General features: G+C 37.6%; 1 long non-coding RNA gene and 1 pseudogene across 1 annotated transcript in view; one reads left to right on the plus strand and one right to left on the minus strand.

The window, feature by feature from the left end:
• The window catches only part of LOC141497886 (uncharacterized), a 120,619-nt gene that overhangs the window by 86,078 nt on the left and 11,706 nt on the right, over positions 1–22,835 (plus strand). The gene's annotated exons all lie outside the window — the stretch shown is intronic.
• On the minus strand, positions 19,827–19,924 carry LOC141503863 (U6atac minor spliceosomal RNA; annotated as a pseudogene).

Genomic DNA, 22,835 nt, shown 5'->3' on the forward strand with positions numbered 1-22,835 from the left:
ATTGGAATTAATGTCAGAAGAATTACTATGCCCACAAAGGATGACTCTCTGATGAAAGTGAAGAAGAATTGAAAAGCCTCTTGAAGAAGGTGAAAGAGGAAAGTATAAAAGCTGTCTAGAAGCTTATAATGTAAAAAAAAAAACATAAACCTAAGATCTTCACAATTGGCTCCATCATTTCCTGGCAAACATAGCAAGAAGAAATGGAAGCAGCCTCAGATTTTGTACTCTTGGGCTCAAAGACCAGTTCAGACAGTGATTAAAGTCAAGAAGTTTAAAGATACTTGCTCCTTGGAAGCAAAGCTGGACAGCATGTTAAAAAATAGAGTCATCATTTTGCCAACAAAAGTTCACTTAGTCAAAGATACGGTTTTTTCCTAGTAGCAATGCATGTCTGTAAGAATTGGACTAAAAGACAAACTGAGGCCCTCAAAATGGATGCTTTCAAATTGAGGTACTGAAGAATATTCTTGAGAGTAAGGACAGTAAGGACAGTAAGGAAAACAAATTAGTAAATATTTAAAGAAATTAATTCAGACTCTTCATTGAAAGATCTATTACTAAAGCTGAAACTTAAATACTTTGACCTCATATTGAAAAGACAGGACTTATTGGGAAAGGACTGATTTGGGGAAAGACTGAAGGCAAAAGGAAAGGGGGGGTGGCAGACCTTGAGATGGATAGTGTCATGGAAGCAATGAACATGAGCTTGGACAGATTCTGAGAAATAGTGGAGGACAAAAGGATCTGTCCTCCTGGTGTACATGGGGTCATGAAGAATCAGACACAACTGAATGTCTGAACAACAACAACAAAATGCTCCACCCCCAAGTCTTCCAATAAAAGGTAACTGAGAGTGAGTTGAGAAGGAATTGAGCATTAAAACTTGAGTCAATCTACTTGGTGGTGAGATTTCAGGTGAGCATAATTTGGGGATGAGGGGAGTATGGTATAGCCTACAGTCCTAGTGAAGTGGACAACGACTGCTGCCCTACCCCTAGGGCTGGCCTTGGTCCCCATCATGCTCCTTCTCCTGTTCTTATTTCTCTGTTTCTGGCTCTAACATGTCCTTGAATTGTTTGCTGACCCCCCCTCCCCTCCATGGGTGGATGGCCCCTTTCTTTCCTCCCTCTTTCCCTCCTTTCTTCACATCAGCAGGCAAAAGCCCATTTCAGAGAGGACTATGGAATAGATCTACTTCTGTTAAATGATAGGTATCTATATACATCTTGGGTGAGACCTATTTTCTTCATATACTTCAACCAAAGTAACTTATCACTACAAATTGGTTTTGTTTTTGGAAAATATAGTTCTTTTAAATTTAAAAATATGTTATTTATATGCAATAGGTCTATTTTTTACTATTTTAAAATAAATATTTTAAACATATCAATTTTCATTTATAACACTATAAATAGTTACAATTCACATAAATAAAAGCTCTTAGGGATCCTCAGTAATTTGGGGGAGTTTTTTGCAAGTCATTGGGGTTAAGTGGCTTGCCCAAAGCCACACAGCTAGGTAATTATTAAATGTTTGAAGCCAGATTTGAACTCAGGTACTTCTGACTCCAGGGCTGGTGCTCTATCCACTGCACCACCTAGCCACCCTCAGTAATTTTTAAGAGTTGTAAAGGGGTCGCAGGACCAAAAAGATTGAGAACCACCATTCTAGAAAAATTACTGAGTGAGCTATGCAATTGCTGATCTATGTGGGTAAAAAAGAGATTCCTTCCTAAGTCTTTCTTTAAGCAGCTTAAAGGATGAAATTCTTGGGGTGCAAAATAAAAGTAAAAACAACAACAAAAACACTTATCCTGGTGTTGTTAGATTTTTTTGTTTTTAATGTAACAGTGTTAAAAGGAAATTCACGCTGATTAATGAGGCAAACTCAGAGAATGAAAGTTAAAAGGATTTTATTCAACAAGCCAGGACTGTAAGCTTTGAGTGGCTTTTTATAGCCAGGAGTAAGCAACTTCCATATGAGGTCAAAGATATTTTGATTGAAGCATGTAATCATGAGGAGATAGGATTAGGAAGCATGCACACCAGCCATTTGATGCCAGCTAACTACAGGACTCAAGTTTTAAACAAGGTTTTTAAAATGGAGTCATCCAGGCTGATTTAGCACAAATAGCTGACTGCAAACCACCAAGTTTTCTATATTTTTGATGCTTCAAGGGTGTCCTGATTTCAGAACAGGAAGTTGCTGCTAGGTTCCAATTAGTGCATATCCCAAGAAATTTTTGCCTTATTCAGATGACCACAGTATTTTTCCATTGGACTTGAACCATTGACAATATTTTATTTCCATCATCATTCAGATCTTTCAGTCAAGTCTGACTCTTCATGACCCCATTTTGGATTTTCCTAACAGAAATTCTGGAGTGGTTTGCCATTTCCTTCTCTAGTTCATTTAACAGATGAACTGAGGTATACAAGGTTGAATGATTTATGCAGGGTCATAATGCTAGTGAATAAGTATGGTTTTTGAGGCTGGTTTTGAACTCATGAAAATAAATCTTTCTGACTTCAGATCCAGTGTTTTATATTGCACCACCCAGTGGCCTATATTTTACCTAATTATAAATTTGTATAATGCAAATTCAAACACCTGCTACCACTTCAACAGAGTCATTTTTCCCACTGATCAGGACCCAGATGTATTCTTACAGGTGGATAAGAAGCTATAGCCAGAGAATTTTCTTCAATAGAAAAAGTGTATCTAAGGAAATGTGGCTGTAGTCTCCACATGGAGACTGAGGGTGTAAGACCAAGAATCCTAGCATTCATGAAGGAAAAGATTGGAATCCAACTGTACTCTATTTGGATAAGACCATGTTTGGAGTGTTGTGCTCAGTTCTTGGGAACATATAGACTTTGATAGTCTGGATCATGTCCAGAAGAGAGTTTAGGGAAGCTGAGGATTTAAAACCATTCCAACCTTTGGTGGAAGGACTGAAAATATTTAGATTGGAAAAAAGAAAAATTAGGGGAGGATGATGCCCAAAGGAATAAAGGAACATTTGGAAAAGCACAAAGCACTGAACCTACACATCTTTTAGCATCAGCACCAACTCCTTACTTTTCAAAGTATATCTACATAAGACTTCCTGCTGCCTTAAAAGGCAGGAATAGCACATAGGTTGACTATCCAGTAATATTACTCAAATTTGTATGTTCAGGATTGAGTTTGATATGGGGAGGGAGGTGAGGAAACTTTTTTTAAATAATTCTAACATTTCAAAAAATCTATTGATATGCCATTGTAGATAGTGAATTCTCCATCACTAAACATCATCAGATAGACAATAAATTGGCAAATCAGAGGCCAGAGTCTTTGATAGTTACACACAGACAATGCAATGGGAAGAGTTGTCATATGATTAAAGAACTTTGAGATCAATTAATTAAGAAACTAAAATGCTAATTTCATTCTTCAATGGGGGAAGGCACCTACAAAGAGCAAGTCTATATTGAATTTAACTTTTGCTTATCGAGGGTGTCTGAGTGCTGGAATGAAAATTCTGGGGGGAAAGTGACTATTCCCTTCTGGAATCTGTAATAGAGGAGCAGGGGGGAAAAAGAGTTTTGAGGAAGGGTAGGTAGGGTCTTTATGAATTAAAATATGTCAGTATTCTACAAGGAATGTCTATTCAAGAGTGATGGGGAAATCCTTTAAAATAAAATTCTGAAGACACAAAGGAAAACAATTCCTTCAATGAAGAGGGCAGGTAATAGCTGATAATATAAGAGCATATTCTGGAAGAATAATGTTGGGTTCACCAAAGCTCATAATGAGTTGAGGCTGGAGAAGGAAGTTAAGAATGATAAAAAGGGATAGAGCACCAGCCCTGGAATCAGGAGTACCTGAGTTCAAATCCAACCTCAGACACTTAATAATTACCTAGCTGTGTGGCCTTGGGCAAGCCACTTAACCCCATTTGCCTTGCAAAAAGAAAAAAAAAGAATGATAAAAAGGGATTTCTTTTCTGTCAGGGGAATAAAGGAGGCACCAAGAAGAGATGTAATAGCTTTATGTGAGCTTTCTTGTTCTCCCCTCCAAAATACCAAAATACTCTTTCTCTCCCAAATATCCTATATAAAACGGGCATCCTTGACTCTCCATATTACTTGCTATGTAAGAGATGTCCAAGAGATCAAGATATCTGACTCATTAGTAGAAGAGATGGACTAAATGGGTTGGTGATAGTTAAGGGAAGAGAAAAAGCAGAAATCCTCACTTCTTAGTTTAATTCTGTTTTCTTTGCCAAGAAGAATGACCTTTACAATAAAAAAAAAAATGACACAACAAAAATAGTTAACATAGAGCTAATTTCCAGGATATTCAAAGAAATAGTAAGCACACAGCACACCTTCCTGCCCTTGATAAATTCAAGTCATCTGGTCCAGCCCTTGGGACACTGAAATGACTTGCAGAAGTGATTGTTAAGTCATTGTCAGGAACATTTGAAAGATAATTGAAAACAAGAGAGCTATCACAGATAGGAAAGGGGTAAATGTTCTCTCAATTTTTTGAAATATGAAAGGGAACACAGTTTTGTCCTTAAGGTTAGTGAACTTGATCTTTATTCTTGGGAAAATTCTTAAACATATCATTTAAAAAGATGGTTTATAAACATGCAGAAAATGAAGTGATCCTTTCAAAGAGCTATCATGACTTCTTGAAAAACAAATCATTCCTACCTTATTAAACAAGTTTAGACAAAGGGGAATCCTGAAGACATAGTTTACCTAGATTTAGAAAAGCATTTAGAAACTTATTGTTGGAGAAATGTAGACCAGAAAAACAAAGTTAATGGTTCAATATCATCTTGGTAGAAGTTCTCTCTTATAGTATCCCCAAGGATCATAGGATCAGACTTACAACTAGAAGGAAACTTTAAAGTGCATCTAGTTCAATATCCTCATTTTACAGATAAGGAAACTGAGATTTTGAGAAAGAGGTTTTTAGAGAAGTTAAGTGACTTACCCATGATTCCACAGCTAGTAAGTATTAAATGTAAGATTTGAACCCAGATCTTACTGACAGTTCAGCACAATATCCAAAATATCACATTGTTTAACATTTTTAAAACTTCGGGGTTTGCCAGCAACCAAAGCAAATATAGGTACCAATCTCATCAGACTTTCAGATGGCACAAAACTGGGAAAAATAGCCATTATTCTGCATGATAGAATCAAGATGCAAAAAGATTTTCTCAAATTAAGGCATTGACTAAATCTTATAGGAAGTATCTCAAAAAGGATAAATGAAGACTTACATTTAATTTTAAAGTAGTGAACTACTCATGATTAGACATCAGTTTGTTTGAAAAACATAGCTCTGGGGTTCTTGGTGGTAACAAGACTCATTATGTCTTAGAAGTGGGAGGCAGCAACCAAAACAGCAAATACAATCAAGAGCTTCATTAGGCATAGCTTCCAGGAATAGGGAGGTGACAATACTACAGAGCTCTGCTCTTGTCAGAACTCATCTGGATTAGTGTGTTCATTTCTGGCCATTGACAAGCCAGAGTATCCAGAGGAGAATAATCAGGATGATGAAGCACCAAGAATTAGTTTTAAAAACAACTGTTTTTCATCTTTAAAATGATTGAGAAAAACTCTGATTGAATATGGGGCAGACCTTTGGTCTACATGTTTATACAATCAATTTTTCCAAAATTTGATGAATCAGTCACCCATTCTCTGAGAATTTTCAGTGAGTCACCAAAGATCTATGCAAAGATGGGGAATATTCATACTCTATCTAGGAGATGTCACTTCATTAAAGTCAATGAGATTGTCTCTAAAGACTTAGAATAAAGGCTTTATTCTATAACTTATTAACCCTGACCAGGTCTCTCCCTAGTCACACTTAAATTGTGTGGTTCTGAAGGATAAGGAGAAGTTTCACCTGAAACTCTCTAAACACAGTACAGATTTTGCTACAGTGAAGTGGCAAAGATGGCAGCTAATGGGAAAATCCTCCAAGGGGATTTCTGGAAAACATAGTTTGAAAGTTGTAGTGGTACATCTATTGTATTAAGGGAGGATCTTAAAGCCATTAAGAGCAAGCTAGGAAGTTACCAAACAGGTCAAGGGAGGATATAGGTCAAAATTTGATGAGAGAATTCCAAGAGAAGATCGTCACACCAGGATTTAGTAAAGGAGTTCCAAGAAACTGTGGATACAAGCCATGAGGAAGTAGAAGGGCAAGGTCTCAGGAGCTGATATGTAAACAAGTGGACCAGAGCAGCTGGCTAGAAATAAGTGGTTGGATGTTTGCTCTGCTTTACTGCTGCTGCATTGAATGGATGTGGCTTTTATATACCAGCTGGTCTCCTCTTCTTCCCACCCTGACTCTGTCCTAGCCTGTTGAGCAAACTATTTAGGTCCCTGAAAATTCTGGGTGAGTATACCTTCCAAAAGAACAATTTTCCATTCTCAGTTAAACTTGGAATAATCATCATTTTAAAGAAAAATGTAATACTTGTGATAACATCATTTACCGGTTCACATATAAAGTATGTGCTAAGAGCATGTCACTCTATCTGAAAGGACATTCTGAAAAAAATATCAGGAACATTTGCATTTTGTGCTAAGATGAAATAAGCAATAAAAAAAAAAGAATATCCTTCAGTCAGGACCATTAGTATAGATTTGAAATAGACTCAGAGATGACTCCATTCAGGTAACAGATGAACAGATTGAAGCAATCCATTCATTTAGGGAGCATTCTCAATGAGTATACACTGTTTTACAGTGTTGTTTGGTGCAATGGATAGAATGCTGGACCTCAAATCAGGAAGACCTAAATTCAAATATGAGCTCAAGATACTTAGCTATGACCTTGGGCAAGTCACTTAACCCTGTTTGCCTCAGTTTTCTCATTTATAAAATGAGATGAAAAAGGAAATAGCCAATCACTCCAGTATCTTTGCCAAGAAGACCCCAAATGGAATCATAAAGAATCAGACATAATCAAAATAACTGAACAACAAAACAACAAGGAACATGCCAAAGAAGCAAAAGAAAACTGACTTTTCCATTTAGATGCACATGATCTACATGAGTATTTGTGCTATAGGAATTCAAAGCAAAGGCAAGGTAATTATGGGCTGTTTAGTTAAGGAAATATTCTGGAAGAGGGAGATAAAACTTGAGATGGTTCTTTTAGGAAGTATAGGATGGGATGGGTTAAGAGAAAAGGGTCTTCCAAGCAGGAAGAGAAATCTGAGCAAAGGGACAGAGGTGGAAATGAAAATAGGGGAAAAGAAAATAAGAGTCTGACTTGGAACAGAGGGATCATGTTAGGAAATATCAAGAGATAAAGGTGCTAGAGATGGGGTTGGATGGGGACAGTTGATGAGGGACCTAAAATGTCAAGCTGAGAGTCTGGACTGGATCCAAGAGGCCATAGAGAAGCACTCTGGGTTCTCAAACAGTGGAATGACATTTCAAAATCAGTATTTTAGCAGAAATAATCTGACAAAAGATGGTTATGATAGAAACTATAAAAGACACTGAAGTCAGAGATGTAGCACTGTGTCTGCAATCAAAAAGAGATGATGAGAATGATGATGGGCCTGAGCCAAAGGGGACCTCCATCTTTCCTGAAATATATGTTTGTATGTATTATTATACATATGTACACACATACACACATGTGCATACTCTTCATGTCCCCATTTGGGGTCTTTTTGGCAAAGATACTGGAGTGATTGGCTATTTCCTTTTCCATATCATTTCATAGATGAGGAAACTGAGGCAAACAGGGATAAATGACCTGCCCAAGAACACATAGTTAAATATCTGAACTCACATTTAAATTTAGGTTTTCCTGACTTGAGACCCAGCATTCTATCCATTGCACCAAACAATGCTATAAAACAGTGTATACTTATTGAGAATGCTCACTATACATGCATGTTTGTAAAAAATTTGTTGATTGGTTGTTGTCCTTTGTTTTAAAAAAAAGACCACAATGACACCAGATAGAGATGAGGAATCAAGTACAAGGAATCTTTACCACCCTCGTGACACCAAACATAAGTTCAGGGACAGCTAGTCATTGATCTATATGTACAACCAGAATTCACTAAGCCTCCTATCTCCAATTCTTCAACATTTGGAATGACAAACTAGAGAAACTCCTCCTCCAGAGGAGGTTGCATTCATCAAAGGACCCTGGAGTCTGGGAGATCCAATTAACTGTTTCTTTCATTTCCCTCAGAACATTTAAACTCTTTGAGGATAAGGACTATTTAATTTCTATCTCCTTCCCCAGTGCCTAGCAGATTGTCAAACACATTGTAGGTACTTAATAAATACTTGTTGATTGATAGATTGATGGATGGATCGATAGATCCAAGGGCTAGCAAACTCCAAATGCCCTCCCTGTTTATCTCTGTAATTCACAGAAAACCATCTGATAAAAAGAAAAATCCCTTTCTCTTATTATTGTCCCTTACTCTTTCATCCTTCTAATCCTTATCCACTGTAGTCCACTCCCTTGACAGATCATATTTTCATTTTTTAATTAAAGATTTTATTTATTTTGAGTTTTACAATTTTTCCCCTAAACTTACTTCCCTCCCCCACCCCCCCACAGAAGGCAATTTGTCAGTCTTTACATTGTTTCATGGTATGCATTGATCCAAATTGAATGTGATGAGAGAGAAATCATATCCTTAAGGAAGAAACATAAAGTATAAGAGATAGCAAGACCAGGCAATAAGATATCAGTTTTTTTTTCTAAATTTAAGGTAATAGTTCTTGGTCTTTGTTCAAATTCCACAATTCTTTCTCTGGATACAGACGGTATTCTCCATGGCAGAGAACCCCAAATTGTCCTTGATTGTTGCACTGATGGAATGAGCAAGTCCATCGAGGTTGATCATTGCCCCCATGTTGCTGTTAGGATGTACAGTGTTTTTCTGGTTCTGCTCATCTCACTCAGCATCAGTTCATGCAAATCCCTCCAGGCTTCCCTGAATTCCCTTCCCTCCTAGTTTCTAATAGAACAATAGTGTTCCATGACATACATATACCACAGTTTGCTAAGTCATTCCCCAATTGAAGGACATTTACTTGATTTCTAATTCTTTGCCACCGCAAATAGGGCTGCTATGAATATTTTTGTACAAGTGATGTTTTACCCTTTTTCATCATGTTTTCAGGGTATAGAGCCAGTAGTGGTATTGCTGGATCAAAGGGTATGCACATTTTTGTTGCCCTTTGGGCGTAGTTCCAAATTTCGCTCCAAAAAGGTTGGATAAGTTCACAGCTCCACCAACAATGTAATAGTGTCCCAGATTTCCCACAACCCTTCCAACAATGAGACAGATCATATTTTCATCTCTTCCATTTCCACTATACTCTCTAGAACATCCAATACTGTAGTAGGTTACTAGGATGAAGTAAAATAAAAATTCCCCCTCAATTTACATTTTCCTATCTCACACATTTTCTGTCTTCAGATACTAGTGGAAACCTGACTTTCCCCTAGAAAAGCAATATTTTTGACTATCTTATCCTCAGAGAGTGGTTTCTTTTCTCATGTGACCCAAACCGATGGATCAGGATGGAGTCAGATACTTCCTTGCTCTGAACTGTCACTTCTAAACCCTCTATTCCTCTGCTGCCAGAACTTTACAGTCTTCTCTTTTAAGGTTTGTTCTAGCCATGACCCTTCTATCAAATCCTTGATGCTGTAAGATTCCAGATTCCAGGTTGATCTATTTTATTTCTCAAGGATTCTAGAGTCTGCTCTTGCCCTCATAATTGGAGACTTAAATATGTAATCTGATGGTCCCTAAAACATTCTGGCTATCAATTTTATCAGCATCCTATGGAGTTACTGAAACTTATTTAGTTCAACCAATCTTGGCAATTCCACAATTAACAAGTGACCACTCCTAGCTGGTTGAATGGCTATGATCTCTAGATTATCTCTGTTTCTGTCTCCTTTTTTAGTTTTTCCTTTAGTCATTTCATCACTAGAGATTTCATCACATGGATTCAATAATCATTACAAGAAAAATGACTGCAAACCTATATCTGAATGTCTATCTGTCTATATCTATCTCTCTATCTTCCCTAATCTCTTACCTAAATTCCAGTCCCATTTTGTCAACTTCCCATTGATTATCCCCACCTCAATATCTCATTGACATCTCAAATTCATATACCTAAAATAGAATTGTGTCCACTCCCTTTGAAGTGTGTCTCTCCTCCAAACTTTGTGGAGACCACTAAGATCTCTCTGGTTCCTTAGATTTACAAGCTTCAAGTTATTCTTGACTCTCCCTTCTTCATCACCCACCATATTGATTTAGCTGCCAAGTTTTCTCAATTTTAGTCTTATAACTCTCGCAAGTTTCTCTTCTCCTCTCACAGGACCACCACACTAATTATCTATTGTCTGGATTGCTGTAATCATCTCTAATTGACCTCTTTCCCTGCTAACCTATCCTTCCAAAGTTGACAAAATAATCTAAGGCACAGATCTGACCATGCCTGTTCAAAAGCTATTATTGACTCCTTAATTTCTCTAAAATAAAACACAGACTTCTCAGCTTGGCATTCAAAAACTCTCTACAATCAGATTTCCAAGTTTTTACCTTTCCTGTCCTAGCATGATCTTTTAAGTTTTAGTGAAACTACTATTAAATGTTCCCTGAATCTGGCCCTCTCCTCCTACTTTGCTGTATGTACTTGCTCAAGAAGGTCAGTTAAGGGGCAGCTAGGTGGCGTAGTGGATAAAAGCACCCGCCTTGGAGTCAGGAGTACCTGGGTTCAAATCCGGTCTCAGACACTTAATAATTACCTAGCTGTGTGGCCTTGGGCAAACCACTTAACCCCCATTTGCCTTGCAAAAAAAAAAAAACTTAAAAAAAAGGTTAGTTAACTGTGCAGTGGATAGCACTGATCTTGTAATCATCAGGAGAACAGGAGTTCAAATCTGGCCTCAGGCACTTGCCACTTCCTAGTTTTGTGACCTTGAACAAGTCACTTAACTCTGATTACCTTGCAGCTAGAACCATCTCTGGTTGTCCTGATTCATATCTGACAACTGGACCCAGATGGTTCCTAGGGGAGAAAATGAAGTTGATGACTTAGTACAGCATCCCCTCTCTCCAATCCAATTTATGTGCTTGTCATGGTATCACGTCCCCAATATCATGGTCTCCTCCATGCCTGGAATTCACCATACTCCCTCTTCATCCCCACCTTTCAGAACCATTATCTTCCCTCTAAATGTCACTGCCTTTATGAGGCTTAACTTATTCCTCTTATTCCTTTAGCTGATAATGTTCTTTCCTTCTTTAAATTAATTTGTATTTATCTGCAAAAGTCTCCCTGGAAAATGCAAGCTTCTTGAAAGTTGTGGACTATTTGATTTTAGTAATTTGTGTCCTCAAACCTTAGCCTGCTACTCTGCATGAATAAGTGCTTAATAAATATTATGGAATTTATTGAAATTTAATTAGGGCCATGGAAGTTATCCTAGGCTAGGCATAGAAACATATAAATTTGGCTGATATTATATGGGGGGGAATCATATGGCTTACAATGTTTCAGTTATGATATATGAATGTAATATAGTAGAAAAAGTACTAGACTTGAGAGAGAAGATCAAGTTGTAATGTGAGAACTAATCAATAGGGGCCTAGTCCTCAGAACATATTCAATACACCCCACAAGGAAGGGTAAATCCAAAATGAATGTGTTATTTGGTTAATTAGGGCTCAGTTTTCTCAGTACAGGAGTTTAAATTTCATCTCTTCTATTTATTTGGGCAAGTCTCTCTACTTCCCTGGGTTTCAGTTTGCCCATCTGTAAAATGCGGAAGTTGAACCAGATAATCCTTAAATTCCCAAAACAATGATCTTATGATTTTAAGAATTCTTGGGAATGTTGGGACATTTTCTTTTTTGACATGGCCACTTCAGGAAATTGTTTTGTTTGATTCAATATTTGGTATAAGAATTGGTTTTTCTTTCTTTCAATTGGGAGGGGAAAGGTAGGAGGAAGAAAAGGTATGTTTTTGTTCAATGAGAAAATAAAATTGAATAGGAAAAAGAATAACAAAAACGAATAGTAGAGATGGAGAAAAAGCAGATAAGTTCAAGGGAAAAAAAGAAATAATACTATAGGAAAAATGAACTTGAATTTAGACATGAAAATCTCATGAGCACTGAAATTGTTTCATTGAAGAAAAAAAGTAACCTAAAAGAAAAATGAAGGGAATAGCTTATTTTACAGATCAGTTTTTGTCTTTATTATCACCATTACTCTTATTGAGGAGCTATTATTACCCTTTTTTAAAAATAAGTATTCTGGGGGCAGTTAGTTATTGCAGTGGATTAAGTACTGTCCCTAGAGTCAGGAGGATGTGAGCTCAAATATGACCTCAGACACTTAATAATTGACTAACTGTGTGTCCTTGGGCAAGCCACTTAACCCCATTGCCTTAAATAAATACAATTTTTAAAAAATGAGAAGAGCATTCCTTTTCTTAAAATGTTAAAAAAAAAAAAGAATAGTTAAAAAATGTTGAAATAAATATTCCGTAGCTATGCCTTGATAAATACTTTTATTTAGAGATTCAGGTAGTTTATTTTCAATTTTGAAATTAAATAGGTCATTCAACAATTAAGAGAAAGCAAGAGAAAAATATTCAAAGAGGTATATTGAGAACATTCCAAGTTCCCTTGCTGAGTTGTTCATAATGGTCCACCAGAAAAACATCAAAAGAATGCCTAGAGCCAGCCCCTTGTGAACATGTTGTAATCAGGTGACCAGCAAGTAATGTCAATAGCTTAAGTCATTAATCTTCTGGGTCAATGAAGATTTGAGGATGGTTTCAATATCTTTTAGGGAAAAAAAAAGTAGTTTAAAGGGCATGAGGGCAAAGGTTACAATATTGCTGCTTGCCCACACACTAAAGTGTTAGAAAGGTCCTGAAAATCTTCTAGAGGTATTCCCACATCTTAAAATTACTTTAGAGCTGTAATTAACTGGTCAACCCTAACCAACATTCAAGTAATCTAATAAGGGCAGCATTAGAAGGAAAGAAAAACTAAACAGAAAAATATCAAAAATAAGATAAAATAAAACAATATATTAGGTAACTGGAGTAATTGTATTTTAGAAAACAAAGATGAGGTCCTACAAACAGCCCCTTCCCCTATAGTATGACTCAAGTCCCAAGTTAAAAGATCAGATCTATGTGATGGAGATTAATCTATTTTTGCAATTTGTTATGGGACTCTCGATGTAAAGAAGTGACCAAAGGCAAAAACAGCATTAGAAACAGCAGGGATAGAACAAAGATGTTATTTTTTTTCATAGTCACTGTTCCTCATAACTGATCAAGGAGAATTTCCATGTACTGCTGCCCACCAACAAGGTTTCTTTTCTTTTTGGGAGCCCCATAAGGAGGATACAAATATTTTTCACCATAAGAAGCCTCTGAGGGACTTCCCCCCCCTTCTTCTTTGAGGGCCAGGAGACACTTTCTCCTCCCCTTTCTGGCCAGAAAGTAAACCATTACCCAACAATGCATCAGTTGGTCCCCCTAGGCCACCTTAGGAATCATTTGTACAAAAGCCAAAGGCAGCAATATGGAAGCTATAAATCTAGAACCAACAAGTTCTAGATTATAGTAAGCAATGGCTCTTCTTTTTGCCTTTATCTACAAGGCTGTCACTGCCTACGGGAGCAACTGTATTATCTATATTGTCTGTTCTTTTGGGTACCATGTCTCTGTTTGCCAGTCCCCTGGGCACTGCTGCTAGTGCCTGTACCCTTGACTACTCTGCCATAGTCAACTGCTTCTCCCCTGTATCAAGGCATGAGTGTTGTCTTAGGGCCTCCCACTGTCCTTCTATAGCAGAGCAAGGCAACTGCCATGTCTGAGACTTGACCTCGGTTGCATTTCCACTATGGCAGGCTGATGGTTCCCCTTTGTTGGAGGATGCATTGCCTCCCTTTGTTGGAGGAAGTTTAATTCCTGGTATGCCCAGGTCTGACGTGTGAGAGCCTCTGTTCTCACAGGCTCAGCCAGACCACTGGGGCTACCACTATTGTTAATGCTGGAGACCATGGGTTAGAGGCCAGGGGGTCACTTCCCCTGGCTGTTCCACCATAATTAAGGAGATCAACAGCTGCCACACAGGATGGTGCAGAGAATTCCAAAGGATTCTGCTCAATAGATCCAGAGCTTGGGTTCCTTTTCCTGTTCCTGGTCATCCTCTACAATTCCTACTTCCAGATAATCTCCCCTGAGGGGCCCAGAAACACCTGATATCTTGAACTCACAAGACTTCCCCTAAGACTAGGATCTCCCATTTATGGAACAAAAATATACTAAACCAAAGATTCCTCTAGGAAAGTTTATTTTCTCTGTCTGTCTTGTGCAAACATTATTCATTTCTTTCAGAAATGGGGAGAGGGTCTGGGACCTGATCTCTGCAGAGGCCCTCACAGGAAGGTCTAAAAAAGATGCTTAATGGTTCACAGTTTTAGAGTGAGTATATGTAAAAATTTTTAAACTGATGCAGTAGCCCTGTCTAATTTGACTAATTAACTGGGTGTAATTGGCGCATTTCTTATCCTCAATTTCTGGAATGTTTCTGGGCTACTAGGAAGGATTAGGTATCATCTTTTCAAATGCCCTTTCCAATAGCTTGAACCAAATAAATAAAGTAATAGCAAAATCCATGTAGCAAAATTCTAGTTGTCCTTGAAATGCCAGTTAAAAAAACAAACAATTTGTAACAATTTCTTCAGTACAGTATTAGATAATCCTAAAATTCCACAGATCTACCTTGTTATATATTACCTCACCACTGGGCATCCCCATTCCACTCTTCACTTGACATTTATAAACCTGAAGGCTACTTGTGTCACTGTATTACCATTTTCCAATAGCCATTCCAATAGCCATTCCAAACCAGTTTCTTCCTCATTCATGCATAAATGTTATGCTCTTCAAGTCGTCTTTCGGTAAGACCTCCTTAGAGGCAAGTAGGTAATGATACCTGTTAGCAATACAAGGGTATTCACTCTTCCAGGGTAGAATGCACCTTGTTCTTCTGCTTTTGGGCTCTCCTGGTGAGGGTAGAATTGCTCTTAATTCCAAAATTTCATTTTCTCCTGAATTGGTTGGAAGGTAAACTGAGTTGTAAGCCAGTCTTCTTGTCAAACCTAGAGAACATTTAAATGATCAGGCTTCATGGCCTGGGAAATGGTACTGTTATTGAACCTAAAAGACAATTTACCATATTATCTTCAAGATAGAGTTCTTTACATACATACATACATACATACATACATATAGATGTACATATGCACATACATACATACATACAATAATATAATCCCTTTATTTTAATTTTATTTGATAGTATTTTATTTCTTCCCAATAACATGTAAAGACAATTTTCAACATTCACTTTTTGAAAGATTTTGAGTTCCAAATTTTTCTACCTCCCTCTCCTCCTCTTCCATATCCCCCAAACAACAAGCAATCTGATATAGGCTATCATGTAAAACATATTTCCACATCACTAAAAAAAACAAAGACTCCATCAGTTCTTTCTCTGAATGTGGGATAGCATTTTTCATCATGAATCCTTTGTAATGACCTTGGATCATTGTATAGTTGAGAAGAGTTAAGACATTCATAGTTGATTATCACACAATGTTATTGTTCCTGTATACAATGCCAAAATATAGTTCTTAAGGACACAGGACATATTCACACTGGTCTTTTCTTGCCAAATGACCACAAGAAGTCTACTTTCTCTTTTTTCCCAGGATGGAAAGCCATTTCTAGGAGCATCACTAAAAGCACAACCTAAAGTATAAATGCCACTGTGTGTTCACATTCTTTGGCACTGCCCAGCCCCCACTTCAACCAGATTATTCTGTTCCAACCCTGCATGAATACATTTATTGTTCTGGGTTGAACCTGACTCAGTTCCATAGTAGGTTATGTTCAATATTGAAATGAAATTAGATACTCATGGGTCATTCAACAGTTAACAAAGGGAGATTTAATTATCCCTAATCAGAGAAGGATATTCAACAAGGAGGGGCATTGAAGATACCCCTTCTTGCCTCAGATCAGCAAAGCCTACCCAGCCAGAGCTTCCAACCACTCTCTGCCAGCCAAGCATCAGAGAGCACCTGGACTTCCTTGTGACCAGGTCATTTTTGGGCCACCAACCACTTTACAATTATCTCATTGATACTCAAATAACCCTAGGATGGAGGTGCTCTTATTATCCCTATTTTACAAATGAGGAGACTGAGTCACACAGAGTTTAGTGACTTGCCCTGCATCACACAGCTATATGTGAAGTCAGGTTCAAATTCAGATCTTCCTGACCCTAGGGATAGTACTCTTTCCACTGTTGCCACCTAGATGCCTCATGAGAGAAGGACAAAGAGCATTCTGGGGATGTTGTCATTGAATCTATGGGAGATGGTGAGATTTTCAAGTGCAAAAGCATAGTGGGTCAAGAGAAGAGGGCTCAGAACAGAAAAGAATCCTGTGTTATTGGTTATTGTTATTGTGTTATTGGTGTTACTGTCTTATTGGTGACATGGCTGAAGATTCAGGAAAGGAGATTGAAAAGAATTGGTTAAACATGAAAGAAGAGAGCCAAAGGAGAGCAGTATCAGGAAAACCAAGAGAAAGGGAACTATTATGCAAAAGGTGGTGACCAGCAGTGTCAAAGACTAGAGAGGTCTAGAAGGATAAGGTCTGAAAAAGGCCATTAGATTTGTAAATTAAGAGATGCTTTGTGACTATGGAGAGAATTTCAGTTGAATGATGAAGTCAGAAGCCGGATTGAAAGGAGTTAAAAAGAGCCTTAGGTTTAAATCCCCTGAGCCAATAATGTCTCAAATATGATGACGATACCTTTTAAGGAAAAAAAAAACTAACTTAACTTGAATGGGAGCAGGGATTCAGATATTGCTCCCACCACACCATTGTGCCTGGGAATAGAAAGAAGAATAAAAACTCATATTTATGCAGCTCTTTAAGATTTGCAGAGGATTTTTCATCACAACAATCTCCTAGGGCAGGTAGTACAAGTATTACTTTCTTTATTTTACAGACTAGGAAATTGGGGCCCCAAGGGGTTAAGCAACTTCCCTATAATCCTACAAATAATATTGGAGATGGGTTTTTAGTCTCTTAATTAAAATTGAGATCATAGATTTAGAACTAAGTTCAACCTCTTCATTTTATAGATGAGGAAACTGAGACTGAAAGACTGTAAATAACAGCTAAGATGACATACGCAGTATGTGGTAGAATTGAACCCAGGTCACCTTAATACCTTTCTACTATTCCATGTTGCTTTCCTTGATCATCATAAGGAATACCACTTCCCTGCAATATTAAGTGCACCCTCTGCCACTCTAATTGGATCTTTTAACTGGAGGGCAGGGCCATGAGCTCCAAAGCCTTAATTTAAGGAATGGGTCCAGCATAATATTCTCCCCATATACTAAGAGCTGCCCTGCTTTGGGACTTCTCCATCATGTCCCCACTCTCTTTTTTCAACTTCCTATTGTGGTGTCTGTTCCCATTAGATTATAAATTACTTAAGGTCAGGGACTATCTTTCTTTTTATTTTTAATGTAACCCCATTGATCAGCACAGTGTACATAGTAGGCTTAACAATTGCTGTTGATTGATTGAAACAATTTAAGAACATGGATGCAGGGGGTGGCTAGGTGGTTTAGTGGATAAAGCACCAGCCTTGGAGTCAGGAGTATCTGGGTTCAAATCTGGTCTCAGACACTTAATAATTACCTAGCTGTGTAGCCTTGGGCAAGCCACTTAATGCAAAAACCTAAAAAAAAAAAAAAAAGAACATGGATGCAGTTGGAATTGGGGCAGTGGATAGGGTGTCCTATATTCCTGAGTTCCAATATGATCTCTGACATTTACTAGCTTTGTGACCCTGGGCAAGTCACTTTACCCCATTTGCCTCAATTTCCTCATCTGTGAAATGAGCTAGAGAAGGAAATGGCAAACCATTCCAGTATCACAAATGGGGTACAGAAAGTTGGATACAACTGAAAAGTGGCTAAACATCAAGCACAAATACAATTGGAGAAGATAAAGAGTAGGAAACTAAGACAAGTGAAAATAACAATAACTTGTGATTGGATAATGCTTTGTGGCTTATAGATATGCATCAGGAGCTCCCCTGTTCAGCTAGATGAGTCCCATCTCCTAGGACGTGAACTTGCCTAGTCACATTACTGACTGGGCTTTAAATATTGGGGCCACCACCTAAGGACTAGTTGATAAAGGCTCTAAGAATAAACTGTTGTGAGAGATCTGCCCCCTTAGTGATCTGAGCTGTGAAATGGCTCTTTTCCTTTTTTCCCCCCTCACCCATCTCTTCCTAGCACTTCTTGATTAAGAATTCCTCTCTCCTCAACCTTCCCTGCCAAGTAACAGAAAATGGTAACTTGTAGGGAAAAGTGCATAGAGAGGGGAAAATGACCTTTCCCAGGCAAATCTGAGAGAGGAATCCATGGACCTCAAGTCTCTGGCTGCCTTTGTGCCTTTAGGTTTCCCTTTTTAGGGTACAGGTCAGAGGCTAGCATTCCATAAAATAGACTTGCCTGCAAGTCTATTTTGAAATTTTTTTTTTGAAATTTTGAAAATTCCCAAAAGACCAAGCATCCCTGAGTTCCAGTCTTTGGCCAATGGCCTTGGAGAGGGAGAAGATTTCATTAGCAGCATACTCAGAAAAGAAGATAATCTTCCACAAAAGACTGCTCTTAAGTTGAAAGAGTAAAACTATGCCACGAGAAGCCATGTACTTTGCCAACCCTCCATGATATGACTGAGTTGTTTGAATAATGCAGTGGAAGGTAAATGAAGGCTTCTTGGTTAAGGAATTCATATAGTATCATCTATATTTTGTACTGGAATGGACCTTAAAAGTCACAGGATCATAGATGTAGAATTGGATGTCCCCTCATTTAATCCAACATCTTCATTATACAAATAAAGACTCTGAGGCCCAGAAAGGTTGAGATATATGGAAAGTCCTTTTATCATTTGAGTCAGGATTTGAATCTGAGCCCTAATTCTTTCCACTGTCCTATGTTTCCAGTTTAAATGCTTTTTCTTTTTGTATTTCTTTGTAGATCCAGGTGAGCCCTTTGTGTATTACTGTATGTATTTTCCATGGTGGAGGAAATAAAGGCTATTCCATACTTGATATCCCTAATGTACATTGAATATCTACATGGAAGCAGATTCTAGCCTGCTTCCAATTAGGACCTAGAGTTTTCAATCAGTATAGGCTCCTTCATGCTTTAAGAACAAAAATATTTTCACAGCTTGCTTTTACTTTTTTTTAAGAAGACTTTACATTAAGTGTCTCAAAGGTTCTCCCTTCCCCCACTGCCAAGAAGACAAAGACAAAGACAAAGCTTAATTTAAAGAGAAAAATCACTACTTGATTCTGGCTAGGAATGGGAAGTGGGGAGGTCCATTTTTCCTCTCCTTGTTGATCTTATTACTTTATTTGGTACTTGTTCTGAAGATGGGAGGGGGAGAGTCAGCATTTGGTTCCTTTTCTACCTTCCCCTGGCTTCCTCTACTCCTGCCTGTACTCCTGATTCTTTCCTCTTTCCCTTTTTAGATCTGGGTCTCAATTTCATCATCTGATAAATGACAAGATTGGACTAGAAGTCCTCTAAAGTCTCATCCAACTCTCAGGATGCTATTCCTTTCCACCTTCTATGGGGTGTTCCATAGAGCCAAACTAGAAATGAACTTAGTACCTGCCTTAGGATGATCAAAATCATTAAGACCTTTTCTTGCCTTGTCAAGGGGAATGATATCCTTCTGTCCTTTAATACAATACTAGTAATTCATTCTGAACCCAGAGAAGCAAAAATCTTTAAAAATTATCTGAAATCAGGATTCAGGGAGTTTCCTCTGAATTAAAACATACCTAAATTTTGAAAGGAAATCCAAATATAAAAAAATAACATTTTAATCACTCTGTGGGGGAGCAAGGTTGCACAGTGGATAGAGTGTCAGATCTGGAGTCAAGAAGACACATCTTCCTGAGTTCAAACTTGACCTCTGACATTTACTAGCTGTGAGACCTTGGACACTAAACCCTATTTGCCTCATTTTCCTCATGTATAAAATTAACTGGAGAAAGAAATGGCAAATCATTCCAGTATTTTTGCCAAGAAAACTTCAAATGGCATCACTAAGAGTCAGATAAGACTGAAAAAATAACCAAAACAATTCAAGCATTTATAAGTTGTCTCTTCCTCATTCTCTTTTTCTTTCTCATAGGCACATGGGGTAAACAAACATTTAAAGTCTTCCCTTCCACTCCCAAAGAAAAGGTGCCCATACATGAGTATCCTGAAGTTTTCTTAATCCAGAATGAAAATATTAGAGAATGAATGGAAAAGGGAACATGTTGACTTTTGACTGAAGAAGAGAAATAATAATAAAGAATAATTTACTTTCCAATATTAGTTGTTATGGTTTAAAAGAATTTTATTAGAATGGGTGGTAAGTCTTCCTAATACCTAAATATATTTAGTACATTTAGATTGTACTTCTGATAATAGCCATTCTGTCAATGTATTCACTTTAGTTAAATATAACATTCATTTTATAAAATTTTAAAAAGTTTGAAGAATCACCTTATAAAGTAGATTGTAGGATATTACTACTTGGTTATGGTTCTCCAATTTCTATTTTGAGGGATTAATTGTTTTCCCAAGTTTCTATTGGTAACCCCAATTTCATTCTTTCCTCTTGCTTTCATTCCTTTACTAGTATAAAGAAATCTCAGGTAAGGTACTAATAAAAATAATTCTAAAAATCTAATTAATTAGCTAAAAAATCTTAAATCTAGCCACTAAAATCCCAAATATTTTTTTTTGCAAGGCAAATGGGGTTAAGTGGCTTGCCCAAGGCCACACAACTAGGTAATTATTAAGTATCTGAAACCAGGTGTGAACCCAGGTACTCCTGACTCCAGGGCCAGTGCTTTATCCACTATGCCACCTAGCCGCCCCACTAAAATCCCAAATATTTTACAAAATACAGCTATTGGGCCATTGCCAGTCATTTTGACTTTTGTCTTATCAGTAACTCTGGAGGAGAGAGGGAGGTTGACCACTTTGTAAAATTCTGCCTCTTAAATCCAATGCATGCAGAAGTCAAGACATCAACCTCTTGATTGGTATTGAGCCTCTTCAAGAACTAAGGATGAACAATAGCCAATGAGGAATACATGTCCACAAGGTTCATTAAGTAATGCAGTTAATTACTCACAGGCATGTAAGCATGTGGCTCTCTACCCTTTGAATTCTACAGGTAAGACTCTAATCTCTTGTGTGATGTGACCTCAACTGAGAGCCCAGAAGCCTGGGTCTCAATCCTTCTATCTAATTGTAGTTCTTGGGCAGATTCTCAAGGACCAAGTGGAAAGGTGACCTTAAAGTTCAATTGATCAGTGAGCAGGTAAAACCCTCTATTATGGACCACAAGGCAATGCAATTAGGAAAGTTTATTAAACTGATTATGATCAGAAGGACCTTGTATACTTTGCTAATCTGGCTTAGATAAAGTTACCTCAACCAATTATTGGGTACATAGGAACTTCCTAATACATCACTCTTGTCAGCTAAGGCTTAGCAATTGGCCAGTTCTCACAATTGGGACTCTCATGACTGAAAATTTTAATCTGGTTTTCTTTTCTGGGATTCTATTTATAGATATTTCAGAATTATTTGATTTTTCTGGGTTTTATCCCGAGATTCTTTTATGCCATATTATTTCAATCTAATAACAGCTCTTCTTTGCTTGCTCAGTTCCTCAGCCTTTCTACTGTTTTGCTTTTATTTTCTGTGAGGAACTTCTCTTCTTTTTTACTTGTCATTGCGACTTTATTTAATGCATTTGATGGGAGGCCACCATCATACCACACCTACCAACCAAGTCTCAGTTGCTTTGTCTCCTTGTAATAACTGAAGTCCTCATCAGACAGAACCTGGAGAACTGAGGTCAACCCAGGGGTGGTACATAAAATGTGCCCAGGGCAGAATGGAAAACAGAAGGGGGAACCAACAGAATAGTACCTGCTGCTTATTTCTGTAGAAAATAAGTCATGCAGCACATTTTTTCATTTTTCCTTTTCTAGTTGATATTTTTATTACTTTGCTGCATTTCTTGCTGTTTTGAGGTGGAGGGAAGAATTGGGCATATACTCAGCTTCACAATCTAAGTTTTTGTCTCTTCAATTAATCTGAGAGCTCTACTTTGTATGTGAGAATCATACCCTATGTATGTCTTTTCATCCTGCTGATTTTTATTCATTTTCTTTTACAAGTCCTTCATAAATGCATAGTGTCTAGCACACAACAGGTGTTTTATAAATATTTGTTACATGATTGGTCGACTTATTACAATATCCAGGAAAAATAGGGAGGCAGCGTGGTTCAACAGAAATAGCATATTGGCTCTTAAATTAGAGGATCCTGGGTTCAAATTCCATCTCTGATGATTATCATCTCTGAGGAAACTTCAGAGGGAGATCTCCCTAAATCTCAGTTTCTTCATCTGAAATATGAGAAAGTTGGACTAGATGTCTTCTTAGATTCTTTCCATTTCTTCATTTATGATCTCTTCTTTAGCTCTTGTATTAATTCATGAGCATCCATGGGATTCCTGGGATTCCAACTATTAACATTTGCTGGATGATCAACATACTTCTATTTCTGAACACATGTCTTTTAAGACAT

This window comes from Macrotis lagotis, chromosome X (genome assembly GCF_037893015.1).
Source record: "Macrotis lagotis isolate mMagLag1 chromosome X, bilby.v1.9.chrom.fasta, whole genome shotgun sequence".
Classification (NCBI taxonomy): Eukaryota; Metazoa; Chordata; class Mammalia; order Peramelemorphia; family Peramelidae; genus Macrotis; species Macrotis lagotis.